At 38.2% G+C, this 26,858-nt stretch overlaps 1 protein-coding gene across 1 annotated transcript in view; it reads left to right on the top strand.

The window, feature by feature from the left end:
* Window positions 1-7,021: 7,021 nt before the first annotated feature.
* The window catches only part of NCALD (neurocalcin delta), a 356,021-nt gene continuing 336,184 nt past the window's right edge, over window positions 7,022-26,858 (top strand). Inside the window, exon 1 of the mRNA XM_027849998.1 lies at window positions 7,022-7,049. The gene's annotated coding sequence lies outside the window, so the exon portion shown is untranslated. The remainder of the gene's footprint in view (window positions 7,050-26,858) is intronic.

The following is a 26,858-nucleotide window of genomic DNA, read 5'->3' as shown; positions in this document are numbered from 1 at the left end:
CATCTTTGATGAGGACATGCCATTCTGGGTGGTCCTGGGCCAATGTTTCCCATGTCATGCAATCAATTCCAAAGTTCTTCTGTGAGACCTTTCAAGTATCGTTGTATTGGTTCCTTTGACCACCATGTGAACTCCCATGGATTCACAAATAGGCTGATTAAGGAGGATGAGGATTTACATGTTGCCTCTGACTTATATCTGTATGACCCCTGCAAATCCCCTAACTTATGTGATGTCTGCAACGCTTTTAAGTCACTGAGCATCTCATTTCCTTTCAGGTAGTTATCTAAAACTGTAAATTGCACAAGTGCTGATCTGAGTTGGTAAAAGAAGTTTTCTCGGTAATGAAATCTGTATATAAGTGGAAACATACACACAAATTAGCCCTCAATTCTATGCTCTTTTGGATTGTTCACATTTGTCTTTTCTAGCCTCTAGAAGACAATCTTCATGCCTCATGCCTTTTTATATATTGCCACAAGTGGGGATGTCCTCTTCTTTCCTTTACCACCTTTCCGTAATTGAGGCTGCCTGTTCTCCTTATGTGATGCCTGGGCAGAAACAGCCTCCAGCAAAGGCCTTTTTCCTGGCCCAAACCTCCCTGCCAAAGCCTTCTAAATATTTTCCCCTTCTCATGGCTGGACACTCAATCTTACTTCTACTTCCACTTCCCGATGCATCTCTCGAGATGACCCACCCTGAGTTGACATGACTGGTCACATGGAAAAGCTGGAACCACCAACTGCAATCTTTCTGGTAAGACAGAGGATCGCCATCACCCCCTAAAGTTCCTTGGACCTTAACATATGCCCTTCAGACTCCTGGATACTGTCATTTGACCGAGGATACACCCTAATGACCCCTGAACCTTGCTATTTGCCCCAGTGATGCACCCTTAAGACTTCAAGGCCTTCTAAGTATGGTGATACCTATTAAAATGTTATTAAATTTTCTGAGTCTGTTATGACCAGGCAATCATAGGTAACGGTTTTTTTTTCTGTGATGATACTCCAGTTACAGCACAGCTTATCAGTTGAGTTCTCAAGATATTTTGGGGTTTTTATTTATAGTTCAGGGATTTATCATCTGTTCGTTTATGAAGGATGGCAAGCTTCTAATGTGTAATTTTGGCCACTTGATTGCGTCTTTCTAAGTACTTGGCAGGTGCTAAGTTTTTGCAACCTGCAGTGATATGGTGAACAGTTCCTCTTGTTTCCTTACAAAATTTGCATTGATCAAGAAGTCTCAGGTCCTTAAGGATGGCCTTTTGGAAGTTTCAGAAAGCAATGATATGGTCTTGTGCTGTCACAAACCCCTCTATTTCTATATATATATATATATATTACTTATTATATTGTTAATCAATCAACCTTTATTAAGTGTTGGGCACTGTGATATGTGCTTTCTATTGCTATTATGATTACCTCATTCTTATCTTGTTTGATGGAGTTCAGATAGAAATGGTCCTGGGACAAGTAACCATCCTGCTATTTTAAAAAACCAAAATGCATACATACATACATACATACATACATACATATATATGTATATATGTGTGAATGTGTGTATATGTGTGTATGTATATGTATAAATACATATACATACACATACATATATATACACAAAGAGAGAGAGAGAGGGAGAGAGAGAGACAGAGTTCTATGAGCCCACAGGTGGGTAAAGTAACAGCATTTTATAGTTTAAAAAAATACATAAGACAGTCATCTCCAAGCTCCACTCCTGACTCTTTGGACTGTCTAGATCCTCCCAAAATCTCTGTTTTAAGGAAAGAGCCCAGACCAGTCAAGTATCCATTCCTTTCTGGGCTCCATTCGACGCTAGGAACTTTGATTACCATGGTCTGACTTGGGTGCCTTATTTTACCCCTTCTCCAGTGTTTAGTTTCCTTGTATATCTTATCTTCCCTCATTCTTTCTTGAGTAGTATGCACTTATAATTCTTCTGCCTAGCATAGTGCTTGTTGACTTACCTTGACTCTGTACGCTCTTTGAGAGTGTCCTTAGCACAATGCCAGTAGCAGACGGAACTATAGGGATGATATGTACCCCATCCCATTTCCACATGATTTTGATCTTCTCTTAACAATAATAGCTAGCATTTATATAGCACCTACTATGTGTACTGTGCTAAGCACTTTACAAATTTTATTTCATTTGATCCTCACAACAACCTTGGGAGGTAGGTGCTATTATTATCCCCATTTTATAGTTGAGTTAGCTGAGACAAACAAAGGTTAAGTGACTTGCCCAAGGTTACACAACTAGGAAGTGTTTGAGAGTAGATTTGAACTCAGGTCATCCTGACTCCATGCACTCTATGCACTATGGAAGTGTTTGAGAGTAGATTTGGACTCTGGTCATCCTGACTCCATACATTCTATGCACTATGGTGCCACCTTCTCTTCTCTATATTTAAAAGCTTTTCACTTCATGTAACATGGAGATTATGAGTGTTTGGTATGAGTATTTGATATGGTGACACTTATTAAAAACATTATTTGTAAAAGTTTTATGGATCAATGATATATCTAGGCAATTGTGGCCAAAAGTTTGTTTTGAGATAATGGCCCAGTTCCAGAACAGTTTATTGACTGAGTTTTTCAGGATATTTGCCCATCTATATTGTTAATACAGCAGAGTCGGGAAGACTAATCTTTCTGAGTTCAAATCTGGCCTCAGATACTTAGTAGTTGTGTGACCCTGGGCAAGTCACTTAACCCTGTTTGTTTCAGTTTCTTATTTGTAAAAAGAGCTGGAGAAGGAAATAACAAACTTCCCCAATATCTTTGCTGAGAAAATCCCAAATGGGGTCAGAAAGAACAGACACTACTGAAAACAACTGAATACATTGTTAGTACATGTATTTGTCATATCTCAGTTCATGAAAGCTAGCAAGCTTCTATTGGGTAATTGTAGCCACCAGATAACGTCTTCATAGGTTTTCAGTAGGTGCCAAATTTGACAAGTTGCAGTGATATGTTGTACAGTCTCTACCAGCTCCTTGCATAATCCACACTCACCACTAAGACAGGGCATTTTAAGGATAACTTTCCTGTAATTTCTGGTGATAATGATCTGATACTCAATTGCCATCACAAATCCTTCCATTGCCACCAACAAATCCAAATTACTCAACCATTTGTTTAGTCTTTTGTTGACATATTGCTGGCTGACTGAGTCTTTTTTTTTTAAAGAAAACTAATTATATTGAAATACAGTTACAAAATATTTTTTAAAAACAAGTTAAAAAGCCCTGTATTTATATGCTTTTTTTGGACTATTTTAAGCTTTTATTTAGTATTTTATTTCTCCCAAGTTACATGTAAAAACAATTTTGACATTCATTTTTAAAACTTTTTCTCCCTTCCTCTCCCCCATCCACCATTGAAAAGGCAAGCATTTTGATATAGGTTATACATGGCGTAGTCATGCAAAACATATCTATAATAGCCATATTGTGAAAGAAAACATAGACAAAAAAAACTCAAGAAAAATAAAGTTTTAAAAAAAGTATGCTTTAACCTGTATTCAGACATCATCCATTCTTCTTCTGGGGCTGGATAGCATTTTTCATCATAAGTCCTTCAGAGTTGAATTAGATCTTTGTATTGCTGAGAATAGGTAAGTCATTCATAACTGGTCATCTTACAATATTGCTGTTAACTTTGTACACAGTACATTTCACTTTGCATCAGCCCATGTGAATCTTTCCAGGTTGCTCTGAGAGCATCCTGCTCATGATTTCTTATAGTATAATAGTATTCCATCATAATCACATACCACAACTTGTTCAGCCATTCCCCAATTTGTGGGCATCCCCTCAAATTTCCTATCCTTTGCCCCCAGAAAAGAGCTGCTGTAAATATTTTTGTACATATAGGTTAATTTCTTTTTGTTTTTTATCCCTTTTGGGAGCTGACTACGTTTATGCCATAATCTCACCAATGGAAAATCTTTTGATTCCATCCATTCTTTACAGTTGCTTGGCAATGGTGATATCTGCTTGTTCCCCAGAGTAGGTCGGTAGATTTTTCACCCATTTAGCACATTCTCTGAGAATGTTTGTCAATCCTCTTCCTCCTTTTTGGTGAAGAAGTGTTAATCTATAGTTTCTTTATGGTGACAGACCTTATATTTTGTTAATATTGTACAGGTTTTTGTTGAGATAATTTCCAAATCTCTTATGGTCTATTTTATAGATTGAAAGCTGTATACTAAGACCTATATTGCATATGTGTTAATGGCTTTAAACATTTTTTCCCATTCAACTTTGACTTTAGGATGCCAATAAATTTTTTAACATCCAGCTGCAGTCTACTCCTTCATTTCTTTATGCACACTGTAACTTGCTTAGAGGGGAACAAGGTTTTGATAGGTATCACCTTCATTCATTATTCAATCTAATCTCTGGATTTGAGCTTGAAGCCTTCAGTCTCTGTTTTTTCTTGGCATACATTAAAAATTGTATGAGTATTGAATCCAGATGACCTTTTTCTATCATTGGAGAGAATCAACAGTAGAAGGAGCTATTTAATATGATTTTCAATGCTGCCATATAATTTGATACCACCCGTGCTCATCAAGTGGTTAATAAAATGTATTGATTTGACTATCTTTAGTTCTATTTAGAAGATATTAGAATGGATTTAAGAGTAGGCAGAACCAGAAGTGGTTTAAACTGTCTACTTGGAAAAGCATTGTATCAATTGTCCTTGACATTATCTTGTTGGTGTATGTTTCAAATAAAGACTAGTTTTGTGCATGGATATTAAATATTGAATGTGGAACTGAGTCAAAGACTTTGTTATGGTTGACAAAGTCTAAGTTTTATGGGACTATCTGATAGCTTCTTCAATAATTACTAAATTTATAGTAAGTTACTTTGGATACCTCTAGGTTGTTGCTGTTTTTGGTTTTTGATACATCCTTTTTGCTCCTCAGCCAACATATTAAGTTTTTTTTAAATAGTACTTTTGAATTATATAAGCTGTGAACACTTTGTGTAACTTGTACAATACAAAATTAGCTTAAGTTTGATGGTTTTATTTTCTGTTAATAGATATGTGATACCTTCTGTTGAGAAAGTTGGGACCAGGTTTATGTGTGAGAGCAAGCTGATGAGGTGCCTTGTTAGTAATTTGTGAAGCACTGTGAAGCATTTGGGCCAATGATTATGAATCTTCTCTGGCCCCACTACTTTCCAGTTTACAGAGATAACTTGAGTTTCAGTAATTTCCACTAAAGTAACTATTCTGTTTTATAGCATGTGAGTGGTGAGTAAACTTTCTGTTTTTCATTTGATCCAACTTGCATTTATTTCTTGCGGCCACATCGATGACCAGAAATTTTCTATTTCCTTCTTCAGGGGCTGTTTTTCAGCTCTGATTTCTTGATTTCTCAAGACTAAAAAAAGTAAAGTTTTTGATTATTTTGAATTGTTTTTATTGTTGTCTTTTGTGCTGCTTAGACTCCTTGCATCTCCTTTATTTAAGGGAATCTAGAATTTTGGATATACTATTGTTTTCCCAGTTCCTTTCTTCTGGTTTCGTTTTTGTTGCCTTTAATTTTGCAATATGGTATACATATTTTCCTCCTGGTGCATTAACAACCAGATACTGATGTAATCTTCTGTGCCTTTCTGCATATCTTTAAAACTTTCTAAAGTTAATTCTGGAAATATCTTATCTGATGCCTGTCCTTAGGAATTATTCTTGATAGGATATCCTTTCTTCCTTGGGTTTTTACTATGGCAATGACTGTTACAAATAAGGCTGTGTAGAGGTCCTGAAATGTTTTTCATATTATGTTAATGATTATAGGAGGATATACTTATTCATAATAGTTACAGTAGATATCAGCTTTAAAAAATTACTTGGTTTTGTTGTAATTGGTCTGCTAGTTGGATTCATGCCATCAAACTCAAGAAGGACATTTTGGAATTCCTGTCTTAAGTATGTTCATCTCCTTTTCAAAACTATTTGAAACATTAATGCTATTTTTGTCATCTGTCTCAGTAGGTATGATTTCTGGAGTTCGCACTTTGATATAAGGATTTTTCAAATTTACCCTCTTCATATTTTAGCAGCTTCTTTATTTTTCTTCTTATTTAATCTCATTAAATTAAATAGGGATAAGGTTATTTTTTATGATTGCACTTCCATTGGTTGGCAATATGTTCTTGTATCACTCAGAGCTGAGAGTACTGTTGACCAAAAGCAATCCTTACCTATAACCTGTAAGATCTGTTTCTAATTTAGTTATATCATATTGGCACCTATTAATTGTACCCATTATCAGTCCATTTTATGCTCCTTCCTGGTTTGCCTGATTTAGCAGTCAGCATCCTCTGCACAGAAACATTTCCAGCAATGGGCATTGGTATTTCTGATTGTTCTGGTGTGTCTTCTCCTGGTGCCAGAACATGAAGCAATACACCTCCCTTTACCGTTCCTTCTGTGCTAAGCCGACCACCATGATTGTTTTGTAGGACCAGCCTGAAACCTTACTCTGCTTTTATTTTATTAGGCTCTTAGGAGAACTTGTGTCACATTGATTAGGCTGCTAACCCAGGCAGAGCCCAATTGACAGGTATAGGCAGAACTGTCCATGCTAAGCACTATCCTTCCTCTTCTAGTTCAACAACTTACCTTCTTTCTTTCCTTCCAATCTTGTTGCATGTTCTGGGATTTCTAGTCATGCCATTGTTCCCATGTGTATATTTTGAATTCTAATGCCTACTTTGTTCTTATTAGCTTACTTTTGCTGAGTGCACATGGCCCCACTGAAGCAGAAATTATTTTAAATATTCTATATAAATTAGAAAATGGGTTGGGAATTTGGAAGTGGAGAAGTTGATTCTAAGTATCCCACTATCATGCAAGCAAAACCAAGACCAGCCCATATTTCCCATCATTAATTTTTCTGTTTATTTCTATTCATTGTTGATAAACCCATTTTTTTTTTAAACACAGGAGCTCATTCTGACTTCCAGAATCTACAGTGTGCTGTGATCGAGTTATCACAATACAGGTAAGTAATAATAAACATTCTTTGGATTTATTTACCTTTTTTTCTTAAGAGCTCAAAGTACTTCCACATTTTTGCATTCATCTGGACCTCTTGGGGAGGCATGCCTAATTATCCTTAATTTTCAAATGGAGAAACTCAGGCATAGAGCAGTAAAGTGTTTTCCCATTGTTAGTGGTAGATGGCAGCTCAAGCCTATCCTACATTCACTAGACATAAAATACTGCATAGCTCAGAAAGTTGCTGTTGCTACTGATAGTTGGAAGGAAATTGCAGGGATCCCTATCAACTGGGGAATGGCTGAACAAGTTGTGGTTTATGGTTGTGATGGAATACTATAGTGCCTTAAGAAATAATGAGCTCAGTGATCTTAGAAAAACATGGATAAACTTGCACAAAATAATGAAGAGTGAAATGAGAATAAAGAACCAAGAGAGCATTGTATACAGTAATAGCAATATTATTTTAAGAATGACTTTGAGCAACTGAGTCATTTTGACTATTATAAATACTCAAATTAAATATAAAGGACACATGAAGAAAGACTCTATCTGCTATCAGAAAGAAAGAAATGATAAATAGAAGTATGTATAGAATAATTTTACATACACATATATGTGAGGGTATACATATATGCATATGTGTATATATCTATATCTATATCTGTATCTCTATCTATTTGTGTTTAATGGTAGCCACCTCTAGGGCAGAGGGCAGGGAGGGAAGAAAAAAAAGGAAAAAATGAAAAGCAATTTAGATGATAACTGTAGTATGTTTAGAGGGAATAGCAACTTATACATGGTAGATTTGTAGTTTCATGTGTAATCATCTTTTTTTATTGTACTGTGTTATGGAGATGCTTGTGTTGTTCCATGAATTAAAAATAAAATAAATTTGTAATACAAAAGAAAATAAATTACAAGGAATCATGAAGTGAATGGGAAAGGGGAAAATAGAGGCAGTAATTTCAGATGAACTTCTGTGAGGTAGGTGCCATTGTTATCCCCATTTTATAGATGTGGAATCTGAGGTAAACAGAGGTTAGGTGACTTGGTCAGGGTGACACAGCTAGTAAGTGAACGAGGCTAGATTTGAACTCAGGTCTTTCTGATTACAGGCCCAGTGATCTTTCCACTGCACCATCAACTGCCTCTATTGGCAGTGAACCCTCCAAGCCGGAGGATGTGTAATGCTGATGTTGTACTACTGAATTATACTTTTAGTTCCTCTTACAAATTTCCTATAACTTGGTATCTTTCAGACCCTGAACTAATTGGCATGGCTGGGTCCACTGGCTAGATTCTACTTTGTTCTGATAGTTTCCTGCTAAATTTGATATGTTTTGGAAATAAGATGGACAAAGAGATTCAGAAGATGTGGTATCTAGTCCCTATTCCACCACTTAACTTGTATAACCCTCTGCTCAAAGGCCATTTGCATAAGACACTTAATGCTCTTCACTTTTGTGATGGGTAGAATTGGTGAGAGGTTGAGAGAAGCAAGATCCTGGTCTTCTGGCTTGTAATTTTGGTCAGAAGGCACACAGTGCCAGATACTCTTCAGAGAGCGGTTCCTGAACAAAGAGAAAGACTCTGGGAAGAAGCTGACATGGCATGACTGAGGTGCGGAGGTGCCTACTGCCCTACGTATCAGCTTCTTCCCAGTGTTTTTCTTCCCCTTCTGGAACCTCTCCCTGAGGATACTCTGGAATCATGTGTCTGCTCTCTCTCAAACCTGGAAGCCAGAACACCAGGTTCTCTTTCTTCCCAAGCTCTGTCCAACTCTGCCCCTCACACAGGAGAGGAACATTGAGTAATCAGTCTCCACCAATGAAGAGAGTCTTATGCAAATGGACTTTGATTAGAGTGGATAAGTAGATAGAATGCTGAACCTCAAACAAGGAGGTCTGGCTTCTAATCTTGCCTCCAATGCTTTTATTAGTTATGTATGACCCTGAGCAAGTCACTTCCTTTCTCAGGTCCTATTTCCTCAGGTTAATACTGAGTGTCCCAAAAAGGAAAAAAAGATTTGTGTATTGACAAGCTCAGACATACATTCATCTTCCTTCAACCTTGTAACAAAATATTTCTGCTCCCTCTTCCTCCCATGAAGAGTTCCTTTCTATACTGAACAGGTAGAGATGAATAGGAACAGGTCCGTGTTCAGCAACAGAACCATATGTTGTATATTTTGAAGTTTAGTTCAATTTCAAGTTTTGCCCAATATTGCAATTCATCACCAGAAGGCCACTATGACATGATGAGTTTTTTTGGACACAGTGATTCATGAAGCAAGTAGGCATTGTGATACCTAAAATACCACACTTTTAAAAAACTATTTTTAGGTAATTTCCTAAAGCAATTTAAAATATGACTGAAAAATTTTCCAAAATGCTGCTTTGAATTTGTTTTCATTAGTTAACATTTTAGGGAGAAAAACATTTGTTATTTCCCACTCCCATCAATAGGGAACATAGCTCCCTGTGGGCTAGCCACTGGGATCTTTACTTTTAGTCTTTGATTTAGGCACATTTAGTCTTCTGCATAATAAATGCTATGAGCATTTTTTTTTAGTCACATGGGCTTTAATAATGAAGTTAAAAGTCATTCCAGGTCAGTCAATTTTTCAGAACTATTAACCTAAGTTAGAGAGCACTTATAAAAGATACTCAGTGAGGAAAGTGAAGACCATTTTCTGGTTGAGCTATTCAATTCCAAAAGTATGCACTGAACAGAGCTACAACTAGCAATTTTGGCACCTTGGGGCTTAGTAGAACCAATTACCTTCTAAAATCAATTTTTTGTTTTTTTTGTTTTTGTTTTTTTTTTGTGAGGCAGTTGGTGTTAAGTGACTTGCCCAGGGTCACACAGCTAGTAAGTGTCAAGTGTCTTGTCTAAGACTGGATTTGAACTCAGGTCCTCCTGACTCCAGGGCCAGTGCTCTATCTATTGCGCCTCCTAGTTGCCCCTAAAATCAATTTTTTAAAAGACAAATTTAGTTGTGGAATAGATAAAAACTATGAGACACAAGGCCCTGTGGAGAAGAGACCCTGGGGACACTACCTCATATAAGGGGGATCAGAGACCTCTTGAGTACCACGATCCCATTGCTAGGGTGGCTACCACCGAATTTAGGAAGGGTAGGGAGCAGATTGAGGCAGTTCCAAGAGGAACTTGTTTACAGTGGGATGGTTTGGAATTGAAGAAAGAAATAGAGAGAGACATCTACTAACTTCCTATTTTTAACTGAGTATTCTTGCTAACCAGGAGCAGCTAAGTAGCACAGTGGATAGAGTGCTGGGCCTGGAGTCAAGAAGACCTGAATTCAAATTTGGCCTCAGATACTTACTAGTTGTGTGACCTCGGGCAAATCACTTAACCTCTGTTTGCCTTAGTTTCCTCATCTGTAAAATGAGCTAGAGAAGGAAATGGCAAACCACTCCAGTATCTTTGCCAATAAAGCCCCAAATGGGGTGACAATGAGTTGAGTAGGACTTAACAACAACAACAACATTCTTGCTAACCAAGTGCTAAACTCAGTTGCGACTATGTTGTAGAAGTACAAGTGGTATCAAGTAGTTTCCCCATTAGATTCTAAGCTCCTCAAGGGCAGGGACTATTTTTGTTTTTATTTGTATCCCTAAAGCGCCTTAGCACATAGTAGGCACTTAATAAATTATTGTTGATTGACTGTGGGACTAATAGTGACTTCTGATTTTTGTTGCCCTGAGGCAGATCCCTAGTTGTCCCACACTAGTTAGGCACACATTAATTATAGTAGAGAAAAACCATTAGCTGAGTTCTTCAAGATGAGGTTGCTTTTAAAAGGTAATTTTTCATCATCCTCAATTTTGCTAGAAGGTATTTCTGTTAATATAGATGTAAATGACCCATTTGTTGCTAAAATAGAATGTAAATTCCTTGAGGGCAGAGGCTGTTTCATTTTTGTCTTGGTACATCTATTACCTCAAAGAGTGCTTTATCATCTAGTCAGGCACTTAATAAAATTCTTGTTGAATTTGCAGTGGAAAGTATATTAGATTTGAATCAGAAAACCTGGGTTCTAATTTTAGTTTTTCTCTTTACTGTCTTTATGAAAGAAAGGAAACAAACAATTACTAAGCACCTACTATGTGCCAGTCATTTTGCTAAGCATTTCATAACTATCTCTTTTGATCCTCAGAATAACCCTGTGAGGTGTAGAGGATGCTTTTTAAGAATACAAGACAGACTGCGATGAAGTGTCCAGGTGGGTGGGAAGGACTGCAAATGATATAGGAGTTGGGAAAAATGAGAAAACAGGATGAGCTGGAGGGAGTTGCTAGGAGGTGCAGTGGTTAGAGCACTGGCCTGGAGTTGGCAGGATCTGAGTTCAAATCCAGCTTCAGACACTAGGTGTGTGACCCTGGGCAAGTCACTTACTCCTGTTTGCCTCAGTTTTCTCTTCTGTAAAATGAGCAGGAGAAGGAAATGGCAAACCACTCCAATATCTTTGCCAAGAAAATCCCAAATGGGGTCATAAAGAGTCAGACACAAGTGAAACAACTGACAGTTAACAACAATGACCTGGAATAGTGATGGTTTCACAGGAGAAATGGACTGTGAGTTAGCCAGGGAGGGATTGGTGGAACTTGAGTGAGCAGTGAGGAGCTCTGGGTAGGCTAATAATAACAAGAGCCAACATTTATATAATACAGGTTTACAAAGTGCATCATATGCCATATTTCATTTAATTCTCATACCAACCTTGTAAGGTAGACATTGTCCTCATTTTATAGCCAGAGAGCCCTGAACCTGGAGTCAGAAAGTCCTGAGTTCAAATCCTACCTAGACACTTACTATGTGATCCTGGGCAAGTCACTTAAACTTTGTTGGCCTAAGTTTCTTCATCTGTAAAATAGGAATAATAATAATAATAGCACCTCCCCCCCCCCAGGGTTATTGTGAGGACAAAATGAGATGATATTTTAAATATATTTTGCAAATCTTAAAGCACTATCTAAATGCTAGCTAGTATTATTATTATATTTTAGTAGATCAAAGCCCAAAGAGGTTAATGATTTACTGGAGGTCACACATCTAGTAAATGTCAAAAATCTGAATCCATGTTTTTGTAACTCTGAGCTGAGTCCATGACCCAAAGCGGCATCGTAAGTGAAGGCTCCTAAGTGGCTGGGAGTGTGTGTTGGGTTCTGAGGACTCTTTGGTGCTCCAGAATCCTGGTCACTTCAACTACTTTTTTCAGTAGGTATGTATCCCTATGAAATTTCCTATAATCAATATCTTCCTGCTGACTCCAGTCTGTATCTTTCTTCATTGTTTTGTTATTGCAGATGCCCGTCCTCAGATGAATCTCAAAATGTAAAATAACCAATTCCACAGCTCCTGTTCAGGAGCAATTTTGTCACTACTACTCCTGGCTTGGCTGACAGAACTGTGCGCCTTGTCTTGTTTCCTTGAGAGTTCCTTAATTAAAGGAGATGAAATCAGGGACTGTCCAAGCAGCTTCTTGCCAGGTATTATTACGTTGGTAGCAGTCAGGTGGCATTTAGTTTGGTTCCTGTAAGGCTGGTCATAAACCTTTCTTGCCTCTGTCACAGGCTATGGCAAGTAAATGATGTTCCATCATATTAGGGATTGGATGCTTCTGACTCAGGAGAAGAACAATTCTATTTTTTTCCTGGTTTGTGTGCAGAGCAATGTTCTTCAAATGGCCTTTGTGCAACCAGAAATATTCCACTGAAATATTTACAGCCTGAAAGTTAACGAAATATTTTCTTTGTTCCCTCTGAAATAGGGTCTTTCAGGATCTTTTGGACTTTTGCTTTCCTATCGAATATTAAGACCCCTTTTCACTTTCCTGCTCTGCCTACAGACACACACATAGACATTCACACAGAATCTCTTTCTTTCTCTCTCTCTCTGTCTCTCTGTCTCTCTCTCTCTCTCACACACACACACACAATATGTCTAAAATAGAACTCAATTCTTTGCATCCTCCATGCAGACAACGTCACTATCCTTTCAATCACCCAAATTCACCACTTTTTGAATCATCCTTGACTCTTCTCTCCCTCACATACCATATCTAATCAGTTTCCGAGTCTTGACAACATTTCTGACATCTGCTCTCTTCTCTCCACTCATATAGCTTCTACCCTGGTTCAGGCCCCTCTAGTCTGGATTATTTTGGTAGCTTCCTAATTACTTTTCTTTTTCCAGTTTCTCCACTTTCCAATCCATCCAATATACAATAATCAAATTGATATTCCTTTTAAAAATATTTTATTTTCCCCTAATTACATGTTAAGACAATTTTTAACTCCATTAAAATTTTTTTTAAATTCCAAATTTTCTCCTTTCCTCTCTTACCTCCCCAGTTCCTGAAATGGTAAGCAATTTTATATAGGTTATACATGTGTATCCACGCAAAATGTATTTCCATATTAGTCATGTCGTGAAAGAAGACACAGACCTGGGGGGAAAACATGAAAAAAATAAAGTGAAAAATAGTATGCTTCTATCTGCATTCAGACTCCATCAGTTCTTTCTTTGGAGGTGGATAACATTTGTTATCATGAGTCCTTTGGAATTGTCTTAGATCATTGTGTTGCTAAGTCATTCACATTTGATCCTGGTGCAATATTGCTATTATTGTGTGCAATGTTCTCCTGGTTCTACTCACTTCACTTTGCAGCAGTTCATATGGGTCTTTCCAGGTTTTTCTGAAGTCTGCCTGCTCATCATTTCTTATAGCACAATAGTATTCAATTACATTCATATACCACAAATTGTTCAGCATTCCTCAATTGATGGCCATCCCCTTGATTTCTAATTCTTTGCCTCTATCAAATTGATATTCTTAAAGCATAGATCTGATGATGTCATTTCCCCTACTCAGATGTCTTTAGTTACTATCTGTTGCCTTCAGGATAAAATACAAAATCCTTGGCCTAGCATTTAAATTTCACCAAACATGGTGCCCACCTGCTATTCCATTCTTATTTCATATCATCCCCTTCATAAAATGTTCTATTCCAATTAAATTGGCATGGTGCATGACTTTGGATCTTTTATCTCTATGTGTTTGCATAGGCGCAAATGTTAGAATGCACTTCTTCATTTTATAGAATCTCTTGTTTACTTCAAAGTACAGCTTAGGTGCCTTTTCCTATATAAATCTCCTCCAGAGATCTCCTGCCATGTGATACTGAACTATTAATTGCCGTGATTTAAGTCTGACCATTGAATCAGTTCAGAATTCATCTAATTGTATTATTGTTTAGTCCATATCTCCATTTTTTCCACAAGACTAGGAGGGAATACTTTAGTAAAAACTTTTCTAAAATCTAAATGAACCATATCTACGGCATTCTCTTCTATTTCTGGTTTATAGGACTACATTTCCAGAAGGCTCACACACAGCCCTCTGGGAAATGTAGTCTAGAGAATTTTTCCCAATGAGTGAAGTTCTCTCATTTCTGGGGAATGTGTGAAATGATGTCCTGGAGACATCCCCCCCCCCCCCACACATGCGTGCATGCACACACACACACACACACACACACATATGAAGATAACACAGAATTATGTTTGAAGAGATGCAATTTTGAAATTTTCAAGTATACCCAATAACTGTCCTGATGAAGACATTTCCAAGTACAGGTCTTTTGGGGGCTACTTTAATAAGTAGATAAGACTCATTTGTTAGTAGCAGTATCTGTATAGATGAGGAGTTATACCAGATAATTTCTAAAATCCCTTCCAACTCTAAATCCTGTGATCCTAGGATAAACAATGGGCTTAAATCCTTAATGTTGGTTTGTTCTGTTTAGATTAAGCTTACTCCCCACCCCCCCCCACTGTCATTTTGTTTCTGCTGTTAATTCAACAAGTATTTGTTGACCATATTGGTCCCCTGCAGGATATGCAAGAATAAAATACAGTTACCAATAATTCATGGTTAGATTAATTTCTTTAAGGAACCCACTAAGAGTTTGTAGCCATCTCACGAATAAACTTTCATTGTGGTAATTCCATAATATAAAACATTATTATCTCCATTTTACAAGTTAGACAACCAAGGCTTTATCCTTCAAACTCTAACTCATAGCCTGACCTCACCTCAAGGCCTACTCCAACTACTTTAGTCTTAGTTGGTTCTTCCCTTTCTGAAGTTCTATATTAAATATTTTCTTTCCTCTTTTTGACATTTAAACATATACTGCTTTGCATTAAAATTTAAGAAATTTTATTGTGTACCTAATGTGTACATTTTGGGGGATATACTAAAAATTAGACATATTCCCTTTCCTCATGGAATTTATAGTCTAATAGGGGAGTGATAGGAAATTCTCTTGGCCATTTTGGAGAGCTATAGCCACCAGTGTGAATCCAGTGACTATAGGTCAATGATAGAAGGCCAAAACTGAAAGCAAAGAGATTTATTGGCATACTCAGTGGAAGTCTACTCTTGCTGAATAGCAGCTTCAGAATTCTAGGGTACAGATTTAGTTTTTGCAACCTTTCAAGAACTCATAAAGGACTAGGCCAGTCAGCAGCCTTTGTGGTAACTTCCGATAGAAAAGCAAAGCATTTCATAGGAAAAGGAGGAGTAGAGAAAGAAGGGGATCATTTAGGGGAGAAAAGGGAAGTATTTGGAATGCAGCTGGCAGGATTTATTATTGCAATAAGAAAACATCCCCTGTTAAAGGACAAGAGAGACAAGGGGAAATGACCAAATACTTTTACAATTGTGAAAAAAGTTCTTTTAGACAAAACTGGAGGGTCTTTTGTCTAAGGATAGCAAGTAGTTGTTACAACAGAGGATGCGACCATCTGCTTTACTATGTCCTGGCATAGTTTGTTAATATCTTATTTTTCCTTCAATAAGGGTTGATGACTTTATACTATTAGGTCACCAGGTGGTTGAAGGAAAGTTTTTAGTCCATCAAGATGTCATGAAATGATTGTGGTTCCTATTTTTCCTCCACAGTAGGACAAAGAACCATAATATAACATCCTGTGATGTGAAAGTACAGTAAGAAGGGGGACAAAAGAACAATGGGAGGTCATAAGGGAGAGATAAATCACTTTTACCTAACTTTGCACGTATATGAGGAACAGCAATGGCATTGTAGATTAAGGGCTAGCCCTGGAATTGCTTCTTCTGACACATTTTGGCTGTCATGTTACCATGGGCAAATTGACTTAATCTTGGTGCTTCAGGCAATTCTTTAAGACTGTAAGTTCAGAGGACTTGTTGGTCTGCATGACTGAAGGGACTTTCCATGCTGGGATTGCCCTACACTGCTGGTGTAGGTCACAGGTCTGGACCTTTCTCACCAAAAAAAAAATGTATATAGGACTTGTTTTCTTTATCAGATAAACTATGGGAGCATAGGGAACCTGTCTTATTTTAAATATATAAATATAAAAATATTTTAAATATGTAAATATATTTATATTTTATTTATAAAATTAATATTTTATATATAAATTATATATTCTAAGCATGTATTATTTATCTATATTTTAAAATGTATATATGACTTGTTTTCTCTGCAGGAAGGCAGGACCCTGTCTTATTTTAAATCACATTTATTAAAATGTGTGCACTTAGTATTTGTTACATGAATTATACTGTATTTGTTCCAGTTACCAAATTTCTTTGGCATAATAACTGTGGTAAGGACTTCCCAAATCACCAGGCAGAAATGACACCTTTCAAGTGTTGATTGAGCTCTTTGGGTTAGGTGGTGGTTTAAAAATCAAATGCAAACATCAACCCACAGAAACCTTTGCCATGAAACAGTTTGTGCTGTTTGCTAAGTACCAAAAGTATCCTCTTTAGAGAAACCTGCAGATATGGCTGGTTTGGATTCTGTCATCTTTCCCTTGAACTGAAGAGTGCACTGTGTATACTGGCTATCAGCCTACATTCCATCAGAAATGGACTACACCCAATTAATAAGCTGCTTTTGCCTTATAATGAGAGGCTGAAATACTGTCCCTTTTATAGACAAGCTGAGAGCCTTTCTATTCTCACAGGAGTTTTGCTATTTACAAGCCGAGAAAGCCAAGCAGCAGATGGAAGTTAGGTGTGAGATTAAGAGATAGTTCAAAGTTCAGGGTTCTAGTGATTTAGCTGAGTCCCCCTTGCTTCCTTCTCTCATTGACATTTTAAGGGAATTTGAATTGGAGAATTTTTTTTTTTAAGAGCTGAAAGGGATGATGTAGGGCATCTAGTGTAATCTCCTTGTTTTACAGAGGTAGAAACTGGAGTTCGGAGAGGGTGACTTACTTAAGCTCAAGCTTCATCGGCTAGTTAGTAATAGAGACAATGCCTTCATTCCTCAGCTGCCTCCTCCCTCAGCTTCTTCAGCATATTCTTCCAGGAACCTCCACTTTAGGGAGACCAAATATCCCTCGTTCTCTACACTTAGCCATCTTGCCCTCACCCAGATAACTAACTCCCTCCCTCCACTCTGATTTTCAGTTCCTCTTTTGTGTGATGTCTTCTCCTATTAGAATGTAAGCTCCCTGAGGGCAGGCACCATGTTTCTTTTTCCTTGTATTTGTATCCCAAGCACTTAGTACTGTACCAGACACATAGTAAGTATTTAATAAATGCATATTAGCTGACTGGCTGCCAGTATTCATTCTACTGTACCAATCTGCCTCTCTTAAGGAATTCTTTCCTATATATGTATGTGCATATATATATACACACACAATGTATTTACGTATGTATATGTACACACACGCATATGTGTATATTTATACATATACGTTTATATGTTTATTTGTATGTATGCACAGTACATACATTTATATGTGTATATATGCACATGCATGTGCATGTAGCATCACCTTTTATGTGCATATATACACCTATAAACATAATACACAACACACATATATATGATTTAAGTCTATTTGTGTATGTATACCTTTTAAAAAACAAAACAAAACTTACTCATTTCCCAAGATAACCCTCAGTCAGAGACATCTCCTTTCTAGGAAAGCAATAAGTGAATCCAATTTTCACAGGGACTTCACCTGACAAGGATGCCACATTCTGCTTCCATAGGTCCACACTTCTACCAAGAAGAGGGAAATGTGCTTCATCATTTGTTCTGTAGGTCTGTGATTGGTCAACTTAAGGTGTTCTTGTTTAAAATGACCACATTTCTAAATCTGCGACCAATACCCAAAATTAAAATCTTGACATTAGAATGGAAACCTGAATTAACCTTGATAACCACTTCCACATTGGCTTGTCTTGGCTTTTACTCTTTCTGCCACAGCATGGCTAATGTTCAACGAGCTGCAGGTCCACCCTTGTATTTGAATGACGGTCCTTCATTTCCTTACTTCTACAGTTAAAATGTACATCTCAGGTTCTGGTGAGTGCTTATTTTCTTAGGGGGCATTGTAAAACTTCTTAAACTATGTCTAGCAGTACATATAGCAGTATGAGATGGGGGGGGGACCATTGACTCGAGTTAGAGGACCTGGATTCAACTCTTACCTCTGACACTTATCTTTGTGACCTTGGGCCAGTAGTTTTGTTATTCAGTTGTTTAGTTGTGTCTGCCTCCTCACGACCCCATGGACCATAGCATGCCAATACTGTCCATGGGGTTTTCTTGGCAAAGGCACTGGAGTAGTTTGCCATTTCCTTCTCCAATGAATTAAGGCGAACAGGGTTAAGTGACTTGGCCAGGGTCTGAAGCCAGATTTGAACTCAGGTCTTCTTGACTCCAGGCCTGGTACTCTATCTACTGAACCACTTAGCTTCCTCCAAGTAACGTTATCTCCCTATAAAATTAATGGGTTGGACTTTGAGGTCTCTTCCAAATAAATACCTAGATCTATTACCATGACATCCAATAGGTAGCATTTGGCACCATGTAGATTGTGGATGCCTTCTGAAGAGACTGGTGAAGTTGAACAGGGCAGGTTTTCCCCCTTAAGGATAAGATAGTAAATATATATAATGTATATAAATAAAACAGCCTTTTTTGGTTTGCTTTTAGTGAGAGATAGAGAGAGAGAGGGACAGAGAAATAGAGGGAGACAGAGACAGAGAGAATTTCGTGAATGTTTCACCTACTTTCTCACTTGCACCTGGCATGTAGGCCCTACATCTGGCACATATACTCTAGTTTCCTATTTTGACTAAGTATAGCAGAAATGTTGGCCCCACAGCTTCCATATGTACCATATGTCCTAAACCTGGAGGATGACTCTTTCACCCTGCATACACTCAGTAGGCACACCCTACCAGCTCTCTTGTTCCAGCTCACTTTTATTTCTGATTAAATTTCTTCTTTTTCTCCCTTTCTTGGGAAAAGAAAAAAAATGGAAATGGGAACACTCCTAAACACTACAACACTAAACTTCATTTAGTTGCAGAAATGACTGCAGAGGTAACTGAGCTCTCTCATATTTGTTCAGGTCAACCCTCAGGGAGTGAAGAGAACCCTGGTTCACTCTGAACACAATTATAAGTCTGCTTGCTTTCTTGGGGGCAGCCTTCCCTAACTCTGAGGCACATCTTTGATCTTACCTTCATTTCTATCTGGTTTTTATTATGGTTCAGAGGAACAGATCTTAGCTCTTTGGGGGTGAAGACCAACAACCATCTATTTCAGGTTCTTTTTAACACAACCTCAGCCTCTGTAGCTTTCTTTTAATGAAAAGGGACATGGAGACAGAAACCTTTATTCAGCTTTAGAGCTGGGATACATAGAGTCTCCTAAGGGACATCCAGGTAAATTCAAAGGCCCAGCCATGGGCTGCTCTGCTGTCAGGGACATGGTGGGCATGTGCTCATGGCGTGAAGAAAGAGAAAAGGAAAAATCTCTTAAGTTGCTTCCACAATCAATTTGCCATCTTCTCCATTTCTCAATGGAGAACAGATTGAGAGATGCAAGGGACCTTAGTGTCCTCTAGTCCAACCAAAGAGTTCTAGTTCTGGGTTCAAAGTGCTTGTGCCCAAAACCCACTTCTGATATAAAGCTAATCAGCATTAGCCAAGAGTGGCTAACAGTCCAGTTCCATTTAACCAATTGATATCAATTAGCTTTTACAAAGAGATATTTACTCTGAAGATATAGCAAGAACAAAAGTACAAACTTTCTCTTTCAACACCCTGGTGGTCAATCAACTGACCTAGACCTTACTTTCCTCAACTATTAAATGAGGGTGTTGAACTAGATGCTCTTCCAGAAGGTCCCTTCCAGCTTTATAACAATGAGCCTATAATCTGTGAGTCAGTGATACTGGCTCTTGTGATCCCTTCATTTCACAAAAGCGGGAAGTGGGGCCTAGTGACTTGACCTAGGTCACAAAGTAAGTAATAATAGCTGACATATTTATATTGTGTTTCAAGGTTTGCAAAGTGTTTCATATATGTTATCTCATTTGATCCTCGCAACAACCCTGGGAGATGTTGTTGTTTAGTTGTTTTTCAGTTGTGTCTGATTCTTCCTGACCCCATTTAGATTTGTTGCTTTTTGGTTTTGGGGGTGGTTTTTGGTGAAGATACTAAAGTGGTTTGCCATTTCTTTTTCCAGCTCATTTTATAGATGAGGAAACTGAGGCAAACAGGGTTACATGACTTGCCCAAGGTCACACAGCTAGTATGTCTAGGTCTGTGATTGGCCAAATAGTATACATACAAATAGGCAAAATACAAAAATACACAAATATACATTTATTTATATTTACTTATTTTTATTCATACACACATATATTCCATATATATATCTCCTAAGATACACACACACACACACACACACACACACACACACACACATATATCTCCTAAGACTGATTTGAACTCAGATCTTCCTGAGTCTAGGCCTATCCACTACACATGCTGTTGCTATCCCCATTTTACAAATGGGCAAACTGAGACTAAGAGAGATTAAGTCACTTGCCAAGGGTCACATAGCTAAGTAAGCATCTGAGGCAGAAATGGAATCCAGATCTTCCAGATTCCAAGTCTAGTACTTTGTCCTCTGCATTCAGACTCCAAATCTAGCACTCTTCTGCTGCACTGAGATGTCCTGTCCTTTGATTCAATTCAGCAAATGTGTTAATTATGGGCTTTACCTAAGACATTGTGCTACATCCTTTTGGCAAGGGACGTGCATCATTGACATTGACAATGAATAGATAAAGGTGTAGACAGGCAGTAGAGGCAGAATGGCTGGAGGACCACCTCGAGCTGGAAAGACCTGAACTCCTGTCCTATGGACCCATAGTAGCTCTATGACCTATAGCCTTCACCTTCTTAGGCTCCTAGGCATCAGTTTGCAGATAAGTTGCTGTTCTGCAAACAGTGGTAGGAGTTCCCATACTGGAAGCTCCCTACACTAATGAAATCTTAGATTAAGATCAGGAAAAAGAACAAGGGTTTTGGAATAGTGGCAAAAGAGTAGTTTTTCAGTCATTTATTTGGCTTCTACCATGGGTAAGGTGTTATACGAGGAACCTTAGGAAACACAGAAAAAACCAGAACCGTTAGTACAGTTGAGGAGACAGAACCCACCCTGGGAAACAGCTTATAAAGCAGCCCACCCATCCTGTGGGCTGTACTCTCTAGAAAACTTGAACTCGAAAAAGGTCTGGTTTTAAAATATCCTCTTTTCAAGTGGAGGAGGAAATGGAAGAGCTTGGCTCTCATTTTCCTCATAGTCTAAATACATACACCTTTTGGAGTGTTAATAAACCAGAGTCTGACCTCAAAATCTGGGCTGTGATCTCTACTTTGTTCTAAATGGAGAATTATTTTAGTCAAGTACAAGCAATGAACTGCCCATGATTCTTAACTTAGGGTGGTTCTTCCCTTTATATTGCCTATGTACCTGGAACATAACGTAGAGAATCTTCAGTTGTTTCCATTACCATCTGGACCAGAGTGCATTTCTTTCAAATGCCCTGGATCCCACAAAGTCTTCAAATACATCACTACCAGACATATAATTTTACAGCATATCATGATCACTCTGTACTCCATCTGAAGGTCTTCGTTTGCCCTGGTCTCATCAACAAGATCCCTGTAATTCTGTGATGCCCCAAAATAGTGCTAAAGGCAAGGTGCAAAGAGGATGAATTTCTTTTGCCTTGTTCCTGATTCCCTTAATTGTTAGTGTCTCAAATATGCTCTCTGGCTTGCTATCTCAGAGTGAGGCTGCTACATCTGTTCCTTGGGGTTCTAGTGGTTCCTGGGTGTGTGTGTGCGTGCGTGTGTGTGTGTGTGTGTGTGTGTGTGTGTGTGTGTATCTCTTCTCTAATACTATTGCCTTGAGCCTTTACCAGTTGTATTTCCCCATTGTTGGCCAAGACCAACTAACTGACTGTCCAGTTCCATTTAGCCAATTAACATCAGTTAACTTTTACAAAGAGATATTTACTTTGAAAATATAGCAAGAACAAAAGTATAGAGTTTCTCTCCCAACACCCTGGTGATGGTATATTCTTCCCTATCCCACCTTGGTCTCTGGGGTGAGTGGGCTCGCACCTAGTACAGTTGCTACTTAGCATTGGGCCCATCAAGTGCACTGCAAATGAGTCCTAATCTCAGCTAATACTGGCTTGGATCCTGAAGGCCACTCCCAAAGATCACTCCTTAAATATGGCATGGACTCCAGCTCCTGGACTCCCAAATTCCAGGACTTCCAAACTATTGGAAGCTTATGTTCCTGAGAAATTCACAAGGTTGGCACCTCCATATTACTGTCCACCTAAAAAAACAGAGAGTTGAAAAGACTGAGACCCATTTTCATGGGGCTATGTGTCTGCATTGGAAGGAGAAGGTCCATCACTTTCTCTTTACAGCATTGTCTCTTCCCAGATGCTTCCAAGGAAGGAATCAAATCAAGAGCCAAGATCCAACTTCTGGTTTTACAATTCTAGCCAATGAGTTCATTAGACCAGTTAGTTCCTTATTGCCTCTAGGACAAAATCCTTAGCCTGACATTTAAAGCCCTCCAGAATATGGCTGCTCTCTACTTTTCTAGTCTTATTTCATTTTATTCTCCTTCGGGCATTCTACTTTTCGGTCAAATTATCTTACCAGCTATAGACCTGTATAGAGGAAAGAACATTGGCTTCAGAGTCAAAGGATCTGGGTTCAAATTCTTCCTGTCATTAAGTGTATGACCTCTGGCAAGTTGCTCAACCTTTATAGGTCTCTGTAAAATTAGAAGAGTGGACTAAATGGTCTCTAACATCAGCAACTTCCTTCTTAGGAGCTTCTATCAACTTTCAGTAAACTTGCCTCCATCATCTTAAAGTTCTCTGTATGGTGACACTCAAAGAAACTGAACTGAAAATAGAATCCTTATAGCAGTTTCAGCTGATAAACCTGAAAATGTTTTCTTTAGGGGTGTGTGTGTGTGTGTGTGTGTGTGGTTTGTGAATAGCAGAATGGCAGTGCTCTGGAGATTACCTTCCTGAGAAAAGAAATACCCTTTCCTATTTTTTTCTTTCTATTTGTGTCTCTTTGATGGATGGTGACCTGAAGAACAGACACATGACATTAAATTCATTCTGTGTGTTGTCCTGTGAGGTTTTCAGATTCACCTTGACTGTGGTATCCTTGTCCAATTTAACCCTGCCTTCCCTTACACAGCTGCTATTTCACTGGGCACAGCTCCCTTTTCTCTGAGGAGATCCAGGAATAAATTTTGAAACAAGTAGGAAAATGAAGTCATATTCTCCCAGTACCCTCAGGCTTGAATGCTGGCATTGCAATTCCCCAGGCTGGCAAAAGAGATTTGCTCTGCTCTGCTCTCAAGCTTTATAGCAGCAGTATTTATCTGGGCAATGGTAAGCAATAGACTCATAGAAATGCTAATGGAAAGAGGGCAAAAGCAGATAACAGGATGTTTACTGCAGTGGACATGGCTTAAGGAGCTTAAAGTAAAGAGTCTTTGATGTATAATTTAATTGGGTTTTATTACAATTTTGATCAAGGAAATCTGGAGATCAGACTTAACTGGAGAAAAATAGCATATGACATCATAGCTTTGTAGAGATGGAATTCATAATGCTATGTTCTTCATTTTTTTTAACCTAGACCTGTGATATCATTGGAATTGGGGACTCATGAAAAGGAAACTCTACATGAATATTGATTACCCTTCTGCAGTTTGTGGTCTTGGGCTACAGTGGAGGCACAGAGGGGCCAAGGGACTGCCAGAGATACCCAGTCAATATATGTCAGTAGAAGGGCTTGAAATCAGATCCTTCTATCTCCAAAGCTAACTTTTCTTTGCACGCCACATTACATAGTTCAATGTTAGCATGAACAGACCTAGAGTTTTTTCTCATCTTATGAAAGGCTGCATGACATAGTGAATAGAGAACTGACTTCAGAGACAGGAAGAACCAGGGTCAAGTCCTACTTCTGACACATATTGACTGTGTATGGAGTATTCAAGGAGGACTTTTGGTGTGAGGGCTTGCTAAGCCCTTCTCAGGGCTGCTCATCCGCCTTGGATGTCTACCTCTTACCCAGCTCTCACTTGTGGCTCCAAGAAGCGATAAGCATGTGCATCGACTAAACCAGGTTGAAGGTAACTGATAGGTTTCAAACCCATTGGTGGGTTAGGGGGATGTCTACCCCAAGCATGTGAAGACTTCCACTGGTGGAATGGGTAGATGAGACCAATTTGTTTAATGGCCACAAAGGCGGCTGAAGCAGGCTCTGTGGAGCACTTAGAGCTTGGTCAGACATCAAAGACTCCAAAGTCATCCACTGCAGCCCAGACCATTGCTAGTAGTCTTGACTTTTGTCTTGCCGCTGGACTTGGATGACTCTGGAAGAGAGTGTAAGGCTGATGTCTTTGTGTAACTGTCTCACTTAAGTCCAATTCACGTCCAAGTCAAGACATCACCCATGATGTCACTGGTCCTCTTCGAAAACGAAGGACAAACAACCAATCAACAATCTGTGTTGACTCTGGGTGCTTCATTTAACCTCTGGGTTCTATAGACAGCTCTATAAGAATAAAAATTACAAAGAAGGTGCTAACCTGCATTGGTAGAGGGAGTTTCCTTATCTGGGTGTTCCCTATATCAATGAAATGACAAGTCTAGTCCCTATCCTTATTGATACTAGATAGATCTTGCATTTGGAAAGAAATAACAAGATGACATTCATTTATATGAAAAGCTATAATAAGTCACATGAACATTAATAATAGTACTTATTTTCATTGATGTTGCCAAAATGTTACCAAGTCTTGAAACCTCAATTATCTTTAACTTCTCTTCCCTCACCCACCCCTCAATATGACTGAGTTCCACCAATCCTTCTTTCCTAATGTCTCTCATGTAGTAGAAAGACCATTGGACTTGAAGGCAGAAGACTTATGTTCAAGTCCCTCCTATGCTGGTTTTGTGACCTTCAACATGTCATTTAATTTTTCTGTGCCTTCTTTTCCACATATGTAAAATGGGGATAATAATGGATATACCGCTTTTCTACTTCATAGGAAGTTTTAAGGAAATTGATGTATAAATATTGTAATGCTTTGGAAATCTGAAATGATGATGATGATGACAATGATGATAATGAAATTATAGAGGTGCAAGGAAGTGGATAAAGAGGTAATGAAGGAGTCAGGAAGACTTGGATTAAAATCCTGCCTCTGATACTTATTAGCTATATAATCTTGGGCAAGTGATTTAACTTCTCTGAACCTCAGTTTCCTTTTCTGTAAAGTGAACATAAGAATCCTCTCATTATAATACCAGCCCTGGAGTCAGGAGGACCTAAGTTCAAATCTGGTCTCAGACACTTACTAGCTGTGTGACCCCGGGCAAGTCACTTAACCCTGATTGCCTCCATTGTCTTGGGGAGGGAGGGAGGGAGGGAAGGGGAGAAAAATTTAAAACCTCAAAAGCTGATGGAAGTGATTGTTGATAAATCAAAATAAATTAATAAAAAATAATCTTTTCATTATGAACCTGAGAGGTCAAATGAGGTAATTTACCTTTGTCAGATGAACCAAGTTCTTTCTAATCAAAAAGTGGTGTGTTAATGAAAGCTGCTATTATTATTGTTGTTATCATCCTTCATTTCAATTGCCGTGGCCTCTGCTCTAGTTCAGGCCTTTTTTATCTGGTCCATGCAAGGTAGATTATTATTCCCATTTTAAAGATGAGAAAACTTAGGTTTAGAGATATGAAGTGACTTAATAGGCACACAAAATAACAGGAAGTTCTATTCTACTGTCTATTCTATTGATACTATCTTTTCTCAAGACATCTTGTAATTCTTTTTTTTAGAGTTGCTTCAAACACAAGGACATTGAGCCAAGGACAAAAATATTTAATCCTTGTCTAGCAGGGTAAAGTTCACTCCATGTTTTCTGAGATATTAGCACAATAATATATGATAATAATAAGCAAATAAGCAAATTTTCATTGACCATTTTGTTCCAAGTCTGAAGGATTTATTTATTTAATTAATGGCAGGTATTTTTAGGAGGTGTTCACACATCAGGACAGCATTTGTTGAGCCTGGCTATTCTTTGTTGCAATTTGGCCATGCCATACACAATGACAAGAGCCTGGTTGTGGAAGCCTTTGGACAAGATGGTGGAAGGCAGATAGTAAATAGCACAGGACCCTCAGATTTTATAAATTAGAGGAGTGCCACTTCTTAGAGTATGTATGTAACTTAATGGATTGTGTGTATAGCTCGATATACATATATATGTATATATATACATACACACACACATATTTGTTTGCATGCTGTCTCCCCATTAGATTTTTAAGCTCCTTG

Source organism: Vombatus ursinus, unplaced genomic scaffold (assembly GCF_900497805.2).
Source record: "Vombatus ursinus unplaced genomic scaffold, bare-nosed wombat genome assembly UNPS02008961.1, whole genome shotgun sequence".
Classification (NCBI taxonomy): domain Eukaryota; kingdom Metazoa; phylum Chordata; class Mammalia; order Diprotodontia; family Vombatidae; genus Vombatus; species Vombatus ursinus.
This window is presented reverse-complemented; position numbering and strand designations above follow the sequence as displayed.